The sequence below is a fragment of the Myzus persicae genome, unplaced genomic scaffold, assembly GCF_001856785.1.
Source record: "Myzus persicae strain clone G006 unplaced genomic scaffold, MPER_G0061.0, whole genome shotgun sequence".
Taxonomy (NCBI): domain Eukaryota; kingdom Metazoa; phylum Arthropoda; class Insecta; order Hemiptera; family Aphididae; genus Myzus; species Myzus persicae.
The window spans coordinates 182,585-198,904 of NW_019100604.1; positions in this window are offsets into that span (position 1 = coordinate 182,585).

A 16,320-nucleotide genomic window follows, 5' to 3' on the forward strand; every position below is an offset into this window, starting at 1 on the left:
CTGAATTGTATTTTATCATTCCGATTACTAAGTTATGGATGGGGAAAACACGGTGAATACAGAATCATCCTGTATGGTATATACCTATGTAAATAGGTAGTGAATATTCTTATATTAACATAATTTTAACATAATATTATAGTATATGCCGAGGCGATAACCATGATAATTTATTATAAATGCATTCAATAAAAAACATAGGGTATAACACAAAATATACATATAATACGTATTTGTGCTGCACGTGTCCTCTATATGAATTAATATAATCGCATAATGATATTTAAATACTGCAATGTGTATGAGATTACCTATTATAATTTATAATTGACATGAAAAACTGTCTTGTGCCCACGACTATAATTCATTTTCGGAATGTGATATCACTGGCTTTTGCGGACCACGGTGATGTCTATCAAATGTCTAGTAAATTAAAACGAGGGTCATTATTCCATTGGTTCGTGGACTGTGAGCATGTGCAGGTCATAAAGGTAATTCTTGTATTTTGGGCGTATACAATCAAAACCAGGCTCGTAAACACAAACCTATACCGTACATATAAATATACCTATTACCTATATGATATGTATATATTATGTGTTATATATGGGGTGTAGGAAATAGGTATTGAAGCTAATTCAATAAGAGGACGTAAAATACGAGTTGTGGCTGAGAGGTCTCTGCGGGTCACCAAGGAATAATATATTATAGGCGGTACTGTTGGAAATATACTCTACGAACAATACACAGGAAGAAAGGAAAACCAAACCAAATATAATATTATAGGTACCTATTATTTGAGTTGCTAAATTGCAGTATTCGTACAACTACAACTACAATAACAGCATCTGTGTATTATATTAGGTACCCGTATATAGTGACTGTTTAGTATATAATATATTATATGTGTGCAATTTCGTACATAATAATATAATATAACGTATATATGTATAGGTTATATTATAGTTAGACTTAAAATATCGAAAATGGCATACTGTACATTTATTTCTTGGAACGCAATGACTGTGGGTATAATTTTCTCTCCACGCCCCACTACACACTGAAAATCTATAGATAAATTTAAAAATAAAATAGAATATTCGTACATAGTACACACAAATAGACTGCAAAATCACACAATAATCAACCGATGTAATATTATAATTTATTATCATAAATAATAATAATATATTAATACGCTTTACAACGAATATGACGTATAGGTATACGAATAGATTACTACAACTGTATAAAACGTGGTAGGTCAACTCCTGATCACTATTTATACTCGTCTGTTGAGATATTTCTGGAAAATCTCCCCAAAACATCATTATTTAGATAATCTGCATTTAGCTACCATCAAAGAATATTAATAATCAAACCCATCCCAAATACAATAGCCTCCGTTTACTGTCCGTCCGTCCCGTAAGGAACAAACAATTTTACAAATTAACATGAACATTGTTTTGCCACACTCAGTCATTACTTTATTTTGGAGGTAGACCTGAACGCAAAAAGCGAAAAATGTGGCTGTAAGCCAGTCAACACAAAAGGTTTATCCTTTTATAATATAATTATATACAAATATTATATACATTATATAAATATAATTCTATACATAAAAAAATCATTCTCCATAACAAATCTTTTAAGTTCAACATGCTGGCTATTTAGATTGTACATTTTCTTTTAAATACAAAAAAACATGTTTTAATAAAATTAACATTGAACTTAAAATAAATAACAATAACGTTTAAAGTCAATAACTTTTTTGGTGTATATTGTTATATTATCAGTAGTAAGAAAAAAAACCTTGATGGACGCATGAAATGTTTCTATGATGCCTATCGCAGCATTCGTAATTTCGTAAAACTTGTGGTTTTATTCAACATTGAGTGTTTTTTATAAACTTGAAAATTAAAACTGCACAATATGCCGTAGTGCTTCCAACACTATTTTCAGCAATTCAATAGTAGGTATGTACTTAATACAATAATTTGATAATATATTCACTTTTGGTCTACACCCATAATTATATTCTGAAATGGAGAAATAAAAATAAATACAACTCGTTTATACGTTTCTATTTGGTAGTTGCTGCAAACTACAGCTACAAGCATATTATACATGATATATTAATAATATAATAAATGCAATTTAATTGCATATAATTTATGCATTTTCGTCATGCAAGGACCACAACCAGCTAGACTATTTAGTTTAAAGGTCAATCAAACCCGGTGCATTTTAGAAGCATGTTTTAATCAAAAACACCAAAACCTAAAATATATCAAAATTCGTGCTTCATGTTTCTACATTTTTGGTTCTACTAGATGAATCAACATCTATTTTCAAGAGTAAAATAATTGAAAAGTAATCAAAAGTAATTAATTATAGGACGAGAATAATAAATAACAATTAAGAGCAGCAGTTTCCAAAACTTATCACATCGATGGCATATTTCTCATTAATGTAAAATATGCGAACTAACTAAATAAATTAACAATTGTTTTGATAACAAGTTATTTATTTCACTTACGCGTATTACACTTACACAGTTACGCCTTAAGTTTATAATAGAGTAATTTCTAAGACTAAGTATGAACATACGATCTTCTGACATTCGTATTCTCTAAGCTATAATGTTCGATCTCTGATATAAAATTAACCAGCTCTCTCAGCTTAATATTATGAACTATGGAGTACGATGGTATACGATCAACCGGAAGTTCCTTTTAGACCGCATTGACTGCTATAGGATGATCACAACTATGAACACCCCGGCGCTTATTCGGTCACGAAAGTTGATCGAATTAAGAAAATGTTAACCTAATTTTATTTCGGAAACACTTTTATTGGTTTAAAAAGCCAAACATCCAAAAATCACCTGCTGTCGCTTGCTCGCGTACAACTGCCATGCAAACATACAACTAATGCACTTGCCGAGTTTCAATACATACGGGACTGTTCGGTACCTGCGTGTGCGGCGATGTTAAATAATAAAAATATAGTGTCAAGTCAGCACATAAAATTTCTTCGCTGCTCTGACCATCGTTTTTAATAATTACTTAATCGCTGAAAAATATTTCCAAATATACGTACTACACATAATATATTATAAAATAACGACTGTCTATAACATACGATCACTTTACTGTTGTGTAATATAATATAACCCAGACAGTATTTTCTAACGATAATTATATTGCAATAATATTTTTAGACGGCAAATTGGTGTCTGGGAATAAGTACAGTACCCATATATTATATACTGTAATAGTAATTAAAAATATAATATTCATTAATAGTAGAAATCGGTTATAACGAGTTTCAAGGGCCAGCGGGGTTTTTCGTAGACGGTAAATACGGTTAGACTTATACGTTAGAACGTTGTAATCGATTTACAGATCAGTAGCGCTGAATCCGAAATTGCGGAGGATTGGAAATTGTCTACCTCAATTTTTTCAGCCAGTTGGTCAGTTTTTGCTTGATTTTTGACTGTTGTTGTTTGAACCAGCTTACTCGTAATAATATTTTTATAGGTACATAACACAGAAATAAAATGAACCTAGGTAATTATTATAAGCAATTCATATCTACACAACCAAAAATAATGGACATAATATAACGTCCTTCGTAGAAGGTCGTTAGTATAGTTTTATTTGACTGTTGCAGCCGATATCAAACCATGCTGGCTGTAAATATAATATAATATTTTTTCACACAATCATATGGGTTCGTGCCGAGTCGGGACCTAGGGTCTTGCTCATTATAAGTTGTTATAATCAGTATATGTATTTCGTTCTAACCGATGCTTGTAATAGTGATTCATACTGTATATATAAACATATTTTAGGGCATAATATTTTATTAAACTTATAATTTTACGAAAAATTTCACGGTTCGTGATTAAAAATGTATCGCTATTCGCTTTACTATGTCCGCGGTGAACTGGAGCGAAAATCCGCACCTGTGGCTAATGCCTGTCCTATGCACATAATATGAGTAAGCTCACTACTCAGTGTACCCACTACTCACTAGACATTTCAGTTGAGCCTCAAGTTGAAAATGGTTAGGATCCTCTGCAGTATATTATTATAGTGCTTATAAGTTATATTTCCTGCATAATAATATTATCTCATATTCTGTTATTGTATAGTGTAACCGGACAGAGAGTTCATTCATTGTAATCGTGGGCCGGTCAATATTATTCTATCACGTAGTCGTTGTATACCTAGTTAGTTTTCATTGATCGCGACTAGATGCTAAAACAGTAAAACCTACAAAATCCCACCCGATGAATCCGATTACGCCGTGTTGGAAACTATTTCTATGTCTGTTATAAACACGGTTCTCATAACATAGACTATAGTGCCTCTGTTTATAATAATAATTGGTATTCAGTACTATATAACGATAACGTCTAGCCGTCTGTCTGCAGATAAATCAGCAAATCTCATCTGTCCTCTCATATTAAACTTAAATCATATTTTATGGTTACTAAATATAATGAGTGGTAAATACCAGTTTATAATTGTATATGTTTAAGTGAGGACCAAATTATAAACTCAAGCACTGGGAAAAAAATCTACAGCTAAGAAATTTCTCTAAAGACATTCAAATGTAAAAGTTAAGGACGTCGCTTGATCATTTTAGGTTCTGAGCGGAGCAGTGATTGTAATAATTTTACAACGATGTGTGTTTTTTTTGTGTGTCTGTGTACACGATAAGAAATCGAAATAATGTTTCAATTTTTAACTTCAGTATCTTTTTCAATGAAAAAGTGAATTTTTTCGGTGCTTCGGGAGGTCAAAATTAAAAAAATTCCCAGTAGTTTTCAAAAGGAAAAACAAAATAAAAATTAAGGAAAAGTGGGCATTTTTAATCAAAATCGGTTTTTGACGTAGGTAACTCTAATACAAATTAACGAAAATACATGCAATTATCACTGGAAGTTAAAATTAGCATTTCCTATACACCATACAATTTTCAAAATATTTTGACTTATGTTGAGTTATTTACAAGTATATACAATTTTTGATTATTATTAGTTTTTTTAAATTAATGTCGATAAAATCAATTTTGCAGAAGCAAAAAAAGTTGAGAGTAAATACACAACAACCTTTTATGAGCGTCTGAATTCTGATTTTCGACAAAATATGTAAAAATCACGAACATTTTCAAATTATTTTGAGTTAGTAATTCATAAAAATGTTTTCCTTTTTAAAACTAAGATTTGAAAATTTAATTCTATAAACCTAATAAGTTTGTCTACTATTATCAAAAAAATAAGGGCTACTGGAATGTCAAATTAAATTTATATGGGGACGTTCAAATTTTTACAACGTTGGATATTCACTCGATTTCTCATGGAACGATTTTCCTATTTTATTGTAATTCAAAAACGAATAACTGTTGATACTTGCAATTTGCAACAAACGTTTATTTTATCATTTCCTATGCTTGATATGATTTTCAAAATTTTGACTTATTTTGAGCTGTTTACTGACATTTCCAGTTTTTAATTTTTTTCTTTTTTTTACTGTAAGTGTCAATAAAATCGTATTTGTTGAGTCGAAAAGTTTGACGTAAGTTTCCTGGTTTCCTATATTATTTCAATATCAATTGCCTTTTTTATATAGGCACACAAAGTTCAAATTTTGACAACATTTATCAAATTGAAAATTGAAAAATTTTTTTTAGTTAAAAACTGTTCAACTCTTATAGCTAAGAATTGAAAATTTAAAACAAAGGTCCACAAAAATAGGTTATATCCGTAACAAAATATTCGTATTCGAACGAAATTACATATTAAATAACCTAGAATAATGATTTTGTTGTAATTTAGAAATATTATTCGTGGGTACTTGAAACTTTTAGAGTATCTTATTATATTTTTTACACTCAATAACTTTTCAAATGTAATTTTTTTAGCAAAAATTAATTTAACTTACTGTTGTATTAATGCCTAACAGACAAATAAACTACTTAAGTCACAATATAATATCATCTAATATACTAAGTAACATTATAGGTTGAGAGACCGTCTTCGATCAGAATCGTTTGTCATGTACAATGATTTTATATCATTGAATTCAAATTTAACTCTAATCATTAAGAGTACGTTATACCCGCATGTGTTGTCTCCGTCTTACAAGAGCGTAACACATCAAACATTTTACGTTCAGATCACGTTTAGCTCAGTTAGCTTAAAAATTAGAGTGAATTGACCTCTTATTAAAATTAAAGGTAAGATTATTACGAAGGGCTTCTCATGGGCTTTTTATTATATTTTGATTTTTAAGAAAATTATGAGTATTTAAAAATTGTAAATTTTTTGTACAACTTAAAATACTTATAACTCTCTTTAAAATTAAAATATAACAAAAAGCCCAAAAGAAACCCTCCGTAATAACTTACCTTTAATTTTAATAAGAGGTCAATTCACTCTAATTTTTATGCTAACTGAGCTAAACGTGATCTGCTGAGCTTAAAATTTCGTATGTTACGCCCTTGTAAGGCGGAGACAACACATGCCCGTATAACGTCCTCACAATAGAGTACAGTTTACAACAGAGTAAAATTTTGTATTTTTAAAATATTTCGTTGATTATAATTCAAAAGAGCATAATACAATAATACATAGTAATGTATACAGTATATAGTATATAAAGATAGCAGATAATAATAATAATAATTAATGACCAAGTACCTGATGTTACTAAGATGAATAAAATTTAAAAAAATAGTTGATCCATTTGAAACTTGAGCAACGAATTAATATTATAGGTACTACCACTTATCTTGTATTGACTTATTATATTATTAATTCTTATAGTTGTGTAATTGTCGTATAAATGTAGTATGTACCTAAGACTGATGTCTTTTGACTGTAGGTTCTATATAATACCAGTAACTACCTAATGACTCAATATAAAGTGATTTATTATTATAAATTATAACTTATAGCACAATAAATTATGTGTTCATATTTATATTAAAATTTTTTTCGGTGTATTTTTTTTCAGTGGACTTTTTTTCAGCGATTTTCTTTTTCGTTACGCATATAGAAATTTAAAAAATAAAATAGATAGGTATCTATGTAAGTCACTACTTGCTACTATGCACACCTACTAAATATTCTATTCTGAATAGTATTCGATAGTGTGAATGTAAAAAATTCAATTAAGTGTTCATTTAATAACCGAAATACCATCATTTATAAACAAAATTCATTGAATATATTTACTTCAAATATTATCTGCAGTTTAAAAAAAAATATATATATAATTATAAATTCATGTTTTATTTGTATATGTACAAAACAATAATATTTTAATTTATCAGTCAACTAATTTGAAATAAATATTGTAGTATTAAAATGTTTTTTTTAAATAATAATTAAATGTTTTTTAATCATTCCAATTTCCAGTGTTTTTAAGCACATAAATATATGAATATTTCGCTAGTTTTCAATATAAATTCTTTCGAGCCCTAGTCGTTACCCATTTAAAAAAAACAAATTGTTCACTAGGTTCGATATATGAATATGATACAACTAAAACTAAAATTATATATCATGTTTAAACCAATAAATAGTAAGCATTTCTGCTATCTTTGTCAATTTATGTTTGGCGATGTTAAATGTGTGTTATCAATAATATATTTGTAAGCCCCAATAATCCTGAGCCTCAAGTTTTTCTCAGTGAGATCTACTATTATTCTGATATTAAATTAAATAAAAGCATTTTCAAAAATGGTAAACCGCTTTTTAGTTAAGCCCATCCATGTACAATACTTCATGTTCGGTATCATGTACCTATCAGATGTTTTTAAGTAACTCACTAAAGTCAGCGACAACCGCGATTGCGTTCTTTTTTATCACTCACTCATGTACATCATACACCCCATTTAAAATATTTTTTTTTGCAGTACAAAAATATATCTGTTTAGACATTGACCGTCTTTGTAGATAACCATGGTCGAAACGTAGACGAACATTTCGTTCGTGTTCCAGTTTTCAAAATATCCGGTTTGCCACGACGATGTATAAGGCCTAGACAGTTTAACCTGAAATTATTTGAAAGCGTTTCAAGGTAATATTGTTAAACAAAAAAATAATATTCAAAAACTCAACGCTATTTTTAATGTAAACCGAAAGTTAAATATTTAAACATATAGTTGATGCAATACAAAATGTAAAAAAGTTTCATGGCCATTAAAAAAAAAAATACATTAAATACATTTCATTTTATTATTTGATTTTGTATACCATCAATGCATATATGTTATATCCAGTAAAAATATCAATTTAAATAATTTTATAATATAATATGTATGATATATTTCCTCTCCCACTCAAGATTTCGCTAAAAATCAACTTATTTGTCGTGTAATTAACTAATAATCATCAACATTACTCTACCCACGTAACGCTATTTGCTATTAATAATTATTATAATAGTTTGTTTTACTATTAATAACACATTAACACAGTACTATACACCGTGTGCAATAGGTATACAAATATACAGTAGGTATAAACTATGAACTATGAATAAGTTATAGAATAAAATGTATCCAAATGTTTTTAAGCGGTTACTGTGTACATAATATAATATAAAAATATATGTAGAAGTTTCAAATTCCCACAAAAATATTTTTGAAACACAACGAAATAATTCAAATCGTTATACATCGTTTGAACACCGTATTTTGTGAAAATTTGAACTTAAAAATGTCTATAAAAAAAAAAAATGTTTAGACGTATTGGTTCCAAATTGAAATAGCTTTATGAGTTATGACTTATTAGGAATCTTGTACTACATTTTCAACCCTTAGCTATAAAAATTACAACACTATAGTTTTTTTATCTTCAAATAATTAGATACTTTGATAGTAAGTGCATATGACACTATTCCATGTATATTAAAGGAGGGGTTCAGACCCAAAATCGACCTCCTTCAGTGCGCCATTGGAAGATAACACTGTAACAGATTCTATATAGGTATACACGATACACCATAAGCATATACCTCGTTAATCATATATAAACATTATAATATATATTAGTAGTTTCCTTATACTTGAATGATTGTGAAATAAGTAGCTAATGGTTATTAAGTACCTACAGGCAGATAGGCTATGAGTTGTTAAGTATTAAAATAAATTATATGATTACCTACTACTGCGTACTGGAGTGTTAAATATTATTTTTGAAATTAAATGTTACACTACGAAATGTATCTTAAATTATATTAGGTAGGTATGTTATCTAAAAGACGTAATAAGTAAACAATTTTAAGGTAACTTTTAAATTAAATAAACAGTTTGAAATATCTACACAGGACACATAGTATTAATATTTGAATATTTGAATATACTCGCGTGCATCGATAATTTTTATCGTTGCAACAAGTCAGTTGTGAGTTATAAATATATCTCATTTATATGTTTGATACAAAGTGAACTAAGTGAAGCGAAGCATGCATATTATTAATGTATTGATTTTACAAACCACCATTATTCTGTTATTTGAATGCGGAGTGCTCCAAAGACCAAAAGTTTTGTGTGGCACCTTTATAAATGACAAATTTGGTTCAAAAAGTATTTTGACTAGAACAAACAAAATGCTATTATTTATTTTTAATTTTAAACCAATTGATTATGAATTAATGATAAATTACTAAGAAAATGGTTGGTATATTACCAAACAGTTTAAACAAATTTTCATTTATTTGTTTTTGTATTTCCCGATTATTATAAAAAAGTACTTATAACTTTTAATTTTACCTACCAAAATTACCAACTAGATCCAATTTGCTTTCAAAAACCTCCTTCGAACTTTAGGATCAGATCATTTTTCTACTAGAAAAGTTGAGACGTTAAAGTTGTACAAACGTTCTCAAATACCTCACCTAAATGTCTGAAATTATTAGACTAGACAAAATAAAAGTAAAATTGTAATTAATTTTCAAGCCCCCCTCCCCAATTGAAAAATCCTGCTTACGTCACTGCCTTGTACCTAAATAGATTATATTATGTACATAAAGATTATATATATATATATATTATATATATATATGACTATATAAAGTGGCGGCTTGATCTTTTTTTTTCTTAACTCACATTTAATATTTTTCACACCACCCACCCTAAACGTTTTTCAATGCTCTCCAAATAGTGAATTTATACGTTGTCAGTAGTAAAATAATGGTTATTTAATTGGTAGGTATATATAGTAAATCATCTGCGAATGGACTCTTCAACAAATTATACTTATGCGATCCACATGACAAATTATTATACATATTATCTAAATGTAATTTTTTCTATAGTAAAAATTCAATTTTAATGATATTAATTTTTAAAAAAACTTCAAATAATACATTTTATATGCACTGTACCTATAGTTTTTGAAAATTTCAAGACAATTAATTGTAGGTCATAATTATATCACTCATCACTTATCACACATATAATATAGTCTATATCAGTATAGGTTATACCTAATTAGACAGATTTATTTCGGAAAAATATTGATTTAAATCAGATATTTCTTAATATGTATCAGCTTCCTGCATTATTGATAAATGATAATGTTTTAATGATGCATCGTTAGATGATTTAAGTCATACATTCGTTTATTACGAATGGATAAGACGTTTATATGTATAAATCAGACGAAGTTAATAATATAAATACATCAATTTCTCAGTATCTATTTAGTATTGGACTTTATGTGTTGGATGCGCTTCCCGTAAACTGTATATTTATTTCGATTTCTCCAACGCTTCTTTTGATAATTTATTATTAGTATTGCTCTAAAACATATTAAAACGGAAAATTGCAAATGCTAAATGTACCTATATGATTAAGATTACATATAGGGAAACTATAAAAGGTGCAACTCGTATAACGTCAGAACCGTGGCGTAACTATATGCACATTTGCAATCCGGCAGTTGCAAGCATAGAATACCACGTATACAATAAACACACAATTCACCTGTTGTGAGACAAAAGGTATCTATTGAAGAAGTTAAAATATATAGACATATCAGATACTATTTCCACATTGTAGTATTAATTTGTATTAAAAAGATAACACACGTATTTATTAAATAAATACAAATATACAATTCTTGTATACTGAAATTTTCATGTTATACAGACTTTACAAATAGCTGACAACTGGTTTATATAGTGTATCTACTAAAAATTGAGTTACAGAACATTGGAGCGAAACTCTTCAAGTGTTAATTTTTTTTTATGTCTATGTATTATATTATTATGAACACTATTATAACATAAAATATGAATTAAATATAATAATGGATACATACCGGAACACAGTGGTATAAAATGAGACAAAATCCTGATTAAAAGATTGCACAATTATATGTATATAGGTAAGAGCGTAGGTAAAAAAAAAAATACACTATACTAGAAATGCCCAAAACATTCAAAAATAACCAAATCACATGTAATAAAAAATAATACACAAATATTGTACAACCTAGTTCTAAAAATAAAGGATAAAACCATCATGAAATACCAACAAATAGGACACATATTCGTAACACATAACTACCCATACCTTATGGTAAGAAAACACTAACCACTGTCAGTGCTAGTCCGATGCTATAAGTAGTGCATGATTGATAAAGAACCCTTATCCAGTAAGATCCTAAGTCACATGATGGTCCTTAGGACGTCTTCTGGCTCATATTTAAATGTCTGGAAAAATCCTACGGGTCCAGGCCGCGTTGTCACAGCGACTCCACCTGTTGGCCAAAGAGGTGAGAACGATGTCGTGCTCTCTCTTTTCGGCTCCCATTAAGCTTGCTGCAGACCCATTTTCGTTACAGCACGAGGAGATTTCCGTGGGGATCTTCTTATCCCAAGGTTAGTACTTGGCAGCCCTGTCTCGTCGCTTTTTTCATAATAAAAAAAAAACCCTACTTGTCCCACACTATACAGTTTTTAATTAAATTACTTTTGCCTATAAAAGGTTTAAAAAATAAAATATATATAAATAGCGGTAAACGAGTTATTTCACACAAGACTAAAATGGCCTTTCCCATACTGTTTTTTGTCATGGCACATTCGCCACTATTCAATAGACAGCACTGAATAAACCTACCTACCACCTAGTATTTGATAAACTTATATTACACATAATGCACCTTAATTATTTATCGAGTTTTAAAATAAATAGCCACTGAATCACAGACAGTACAAAATAACACTTTGAACTAGTGCCTTGTTACTAGTATTAAATAAAAACAAATTTAGTAGTTCAAAGTAACATTGTTTATTTATTGAACGTTTTATAAATAAAATGTGGAAATGACAAAATACAGTTATTCTTTGTTGGGCAGAATACACAGTATTTATATATATGAAAAATAGTTTAACCAACTGTCCATATAACATAAATATGTAATAATATAACCATTTTAATTAACTTAAATAGTATATAAATAGCTTAATGTTAATTGCAATCATGATAACTGATAAGCTTAATTTTACGGCAAACTATGTTTAAGTTAATGTTAAAATAATATATTGGATATCATATTATCATTGTACATAATATATTATTATCGTCTACAAGTTACAATTATTAAAGTGTAATTTGTTTGAAAGAGTGAACTAAATTTTCAAGATCAAAGCGGTCTCTCATCATGCCGGTTTTATAATTAACAACCCAATCAATAAATAATCGTATAACAAAGTGTAGGAAGTTTGGCTACGTATAACTCAGTAGTATTTAAAAAATAGTATAGAAAAGTACTGTTTATATGTATGCTCTTAAGTTTTAAGTTCATAGTTTTGGTACTTGGGTAATTTGAAAAAAAATGTCACAAACAATAATATAAACCGGAGTAATATAGCTGTGTATATGTAAGTAGTTGCTGTATTTAGTAGAGTACTATTAGTATAGATACCTCATCATTATTGGTAATAGATATTATATTAATTTTAAATTCAATGATAAAGCAATGCACACAAAAGACGACTCTGAGAGGAGATGGTTCGTCAGCTTCTATCTGCATTCTGTTAAGTTCTAAGGATATTTTATTACATCGTCAACCCGTTTAACTTCAAATAACAATCTGATTTGTATTTGATCAAATCAATATAAGTTATTTATTTTCGAGATTTAGGAATAAATGAATCGTTCTCGAATCAAAATAGTTTGTATTTTCGTATTTGTGATACTAAATATTCTCATCAATCAAGTAATATTTCTTAATAATCTAATACCAAAGTTTTTACATTTTTTGATCACCATCAAGTAGTCTGGATTTATATGAAGAATGTCAAGGTTTTAAATTTTTATACTTTTGACAGCAGTTTTAAAGAATATTTATTCAATCGAAAGTATAACAAATGCTATACCTACCTATTTGGTATTTTTAACCCAGAATAAGAAAAAAATATCAAAATCGTTTTAAGTCACTCAGATTGACAATATTTTATTTTACATTAGTAATTATTATTTTATTAATAATATGCAGGTAGGTTAAACAAGTTTTTGCAAAAATAAATCGCATATTTTTTACAACGAGTAATTACTAAATGTTTAACCCGACTTTTCCTGAAAAAGTGAACAAACATAAAATATGAAGCTATATCAGCGTGTCTCGGTTTTAGTAAACCAACCACAGTTCACGGGCTAATTGGCATCGGTATAGGCATAGGCAACTCCCTAAGTACCAACTTGATTCATTTTTCTACCGGAAAATATATTGAGTTGTAAATCTATAAATTTTTACTGCTCCAAAAGGTAATGACAAATGCACAAATAATAATAATTAAAAATTAAAAAACACAAAATCAATGCACAGGATGTGTTGGATGCTTTTTATGGTGTAAAACTATTTAGTAATGTAGCATTATAAATTAAAGAATAAATTTAATCTTAAATTAATTAAATAGGTAATCAAAAAAAAAAAAAAATGAATAAGGTGCTCAGGTGGAGTAGAGGCTAGACAACTCAATATTTGTCTTAACCAAAATATTTACATATAATTATAATTTATAATGTCGGCCGTGGTGAACTATATATGTAGTTACGAAGTGGAACGCAAACCCAGACAACTGATTATAATGTGTATAAAGTATAAGCATGCAGTCTATTAAGTTCAGCAACATCTTCTATTTATTTAAAATAGCAAAATAAAGTCGACCTTACATTAACAGTATTGGTGACATTTATAAAATATTAACATTTGACTGTGTGAGAATAATAATCTTTACCTCGATAACATCGCATAAAACATAATTACTATTGTTTATATTCGTAAGTGAAATCTAAAAAATTTTTGTTGATAAAATAAATAAGTAAACTTAAACGCAAATACAATCTACATATTATCATAATTTTTGATTACACGGTTATTTATGATTGTAAATTATATATCATTATGTAGGTACTAAGGAATGACATAGGTAAACAATCCTTCACTGAAGGTCTTTTAACTTGTTTTTAGAAGTATTTTTTTTTTCAATATCCATCCTTGAATAAATATAATGATTTGATCAAAATTTATCTTTGAATATCCTTTAACATCTGTTATTATGCGTGTGTTGATGTTAATTATAAAGCATCCCGATTATGTGGATTTTCCAGTCAAATGAATCAACTGTCTCCAATTATAGACAGTAATTAATTTTACATTTTTTCTCATTCAACTATTTATAAGTGTAAATAAATATAATCAAAAAAAAATTAAAAATTAAATATTAATTATTAACTTTTTGTTAGAAAGAAATGTTATACATTCGTCGATGATCATTATTCGTGAGTTATGACAACGTAATAGGTATTTAACATTTGTTTACATTTCAGAGAAATTCATTATTTTCAGTTTTCAATAGTCCTAAATAGATTGAGAGAGCTCCTTATTGGAACGTATTGGTTTTATACACCTATAACGTTGTAAGTTTAACTCAGATGTTATCGCCCTAAACAGCTTCAATCTACTACTTTGAGATTTGTCTCTGCAGGTAGAAAATTGAGTCTGTAGTTGGTAATTTGGGATTGTATATTGGAAATTATTATTTTCTCAATAATTGGGATTTGGGAATAGCAAATAAGAAACCACGGGTAATTAAGAATATTTACATCACTAGTTGTCGAAAATGTATGTTGTTTTTTATTGTAATTTATAAATTAATATAACCATAGATTTGAAATTTCTAGCAAATACTTTTGGTTATTTAAACTTATAATAAAATTATAATTATTAATATGAAATTTAGTATAAAAGTAAGTAACATGAAATATTTTAACAATACAATGAATAAATATAAAAATACAAAAAATATTGTTTTTTCTTAAATTATGTTTCGTAATGTCTTAAAATCATGTAAAAGAAATAATTTCAAAGACGTTCATACTTTTTTAGATGAATTATTATACTTAGGTACTGTAAAAAATTAACAGAACCATTCTGTAGTAGAGGCAATGTGTTAACCATATAGGCGGTATTTGGCAATCACTCTATAGTGGGCGGTGCTAAAATGCACAATAGTTAAAATATAACTGTCAATGCCCTCCACAATTACTTTGTTAAAAATTCTATATTTCAAATTACTTTTCTTAAGCAACTTAACAAATTGTTGAGAGTGTATAAGATATTACGTAAATTAACATAAACTGAGGGTTAATGAGCATTACATGTCTAAGATTAGTACAAACATAATTTTAGCCATAAATTTGATAAATACAAGTTTCAAAATTATGAAATCTATCTTGATTTATACTCAATATGAAGATATTTTTTTAGGGTGATTTTAAAATCAAATATTTATGAAAGTGAATATTTAAATTAAAAATAACGATTTTAATCATTTTTCTGTGATTCAAAAAATATTAATGTACCTAGTCTTTAATTGTTTCGCCATTACGTATATTTTTATTTCGTATGTACATTTAACACTAAACATTTTAAAATATTTAAATTGATTTTAAGCTGTATATACTTCTTATTAGGTACCTATTTACAACATTCTTTCTGTACGGTACCTAGGTGGCTAGGTATACTGACTGAAGTTAATATAACAACCGTGCGAATTATGATACACATAGAAACATATTCAATACTTTACAATTTCATAATATTTTAACACAATATTCAATGTTTTTGGTAAAAATTAGTTGAATGTACGGTATTATTGTAATAAATTATAATGACTTATAATTATACATAGGTACCTAATGCATACTTGAATTAAATATATTTTTGATAATAATAGACAAATCGTGAACCTTTGGAATCGTTTTTCGTATTTTATGATTATTATCATT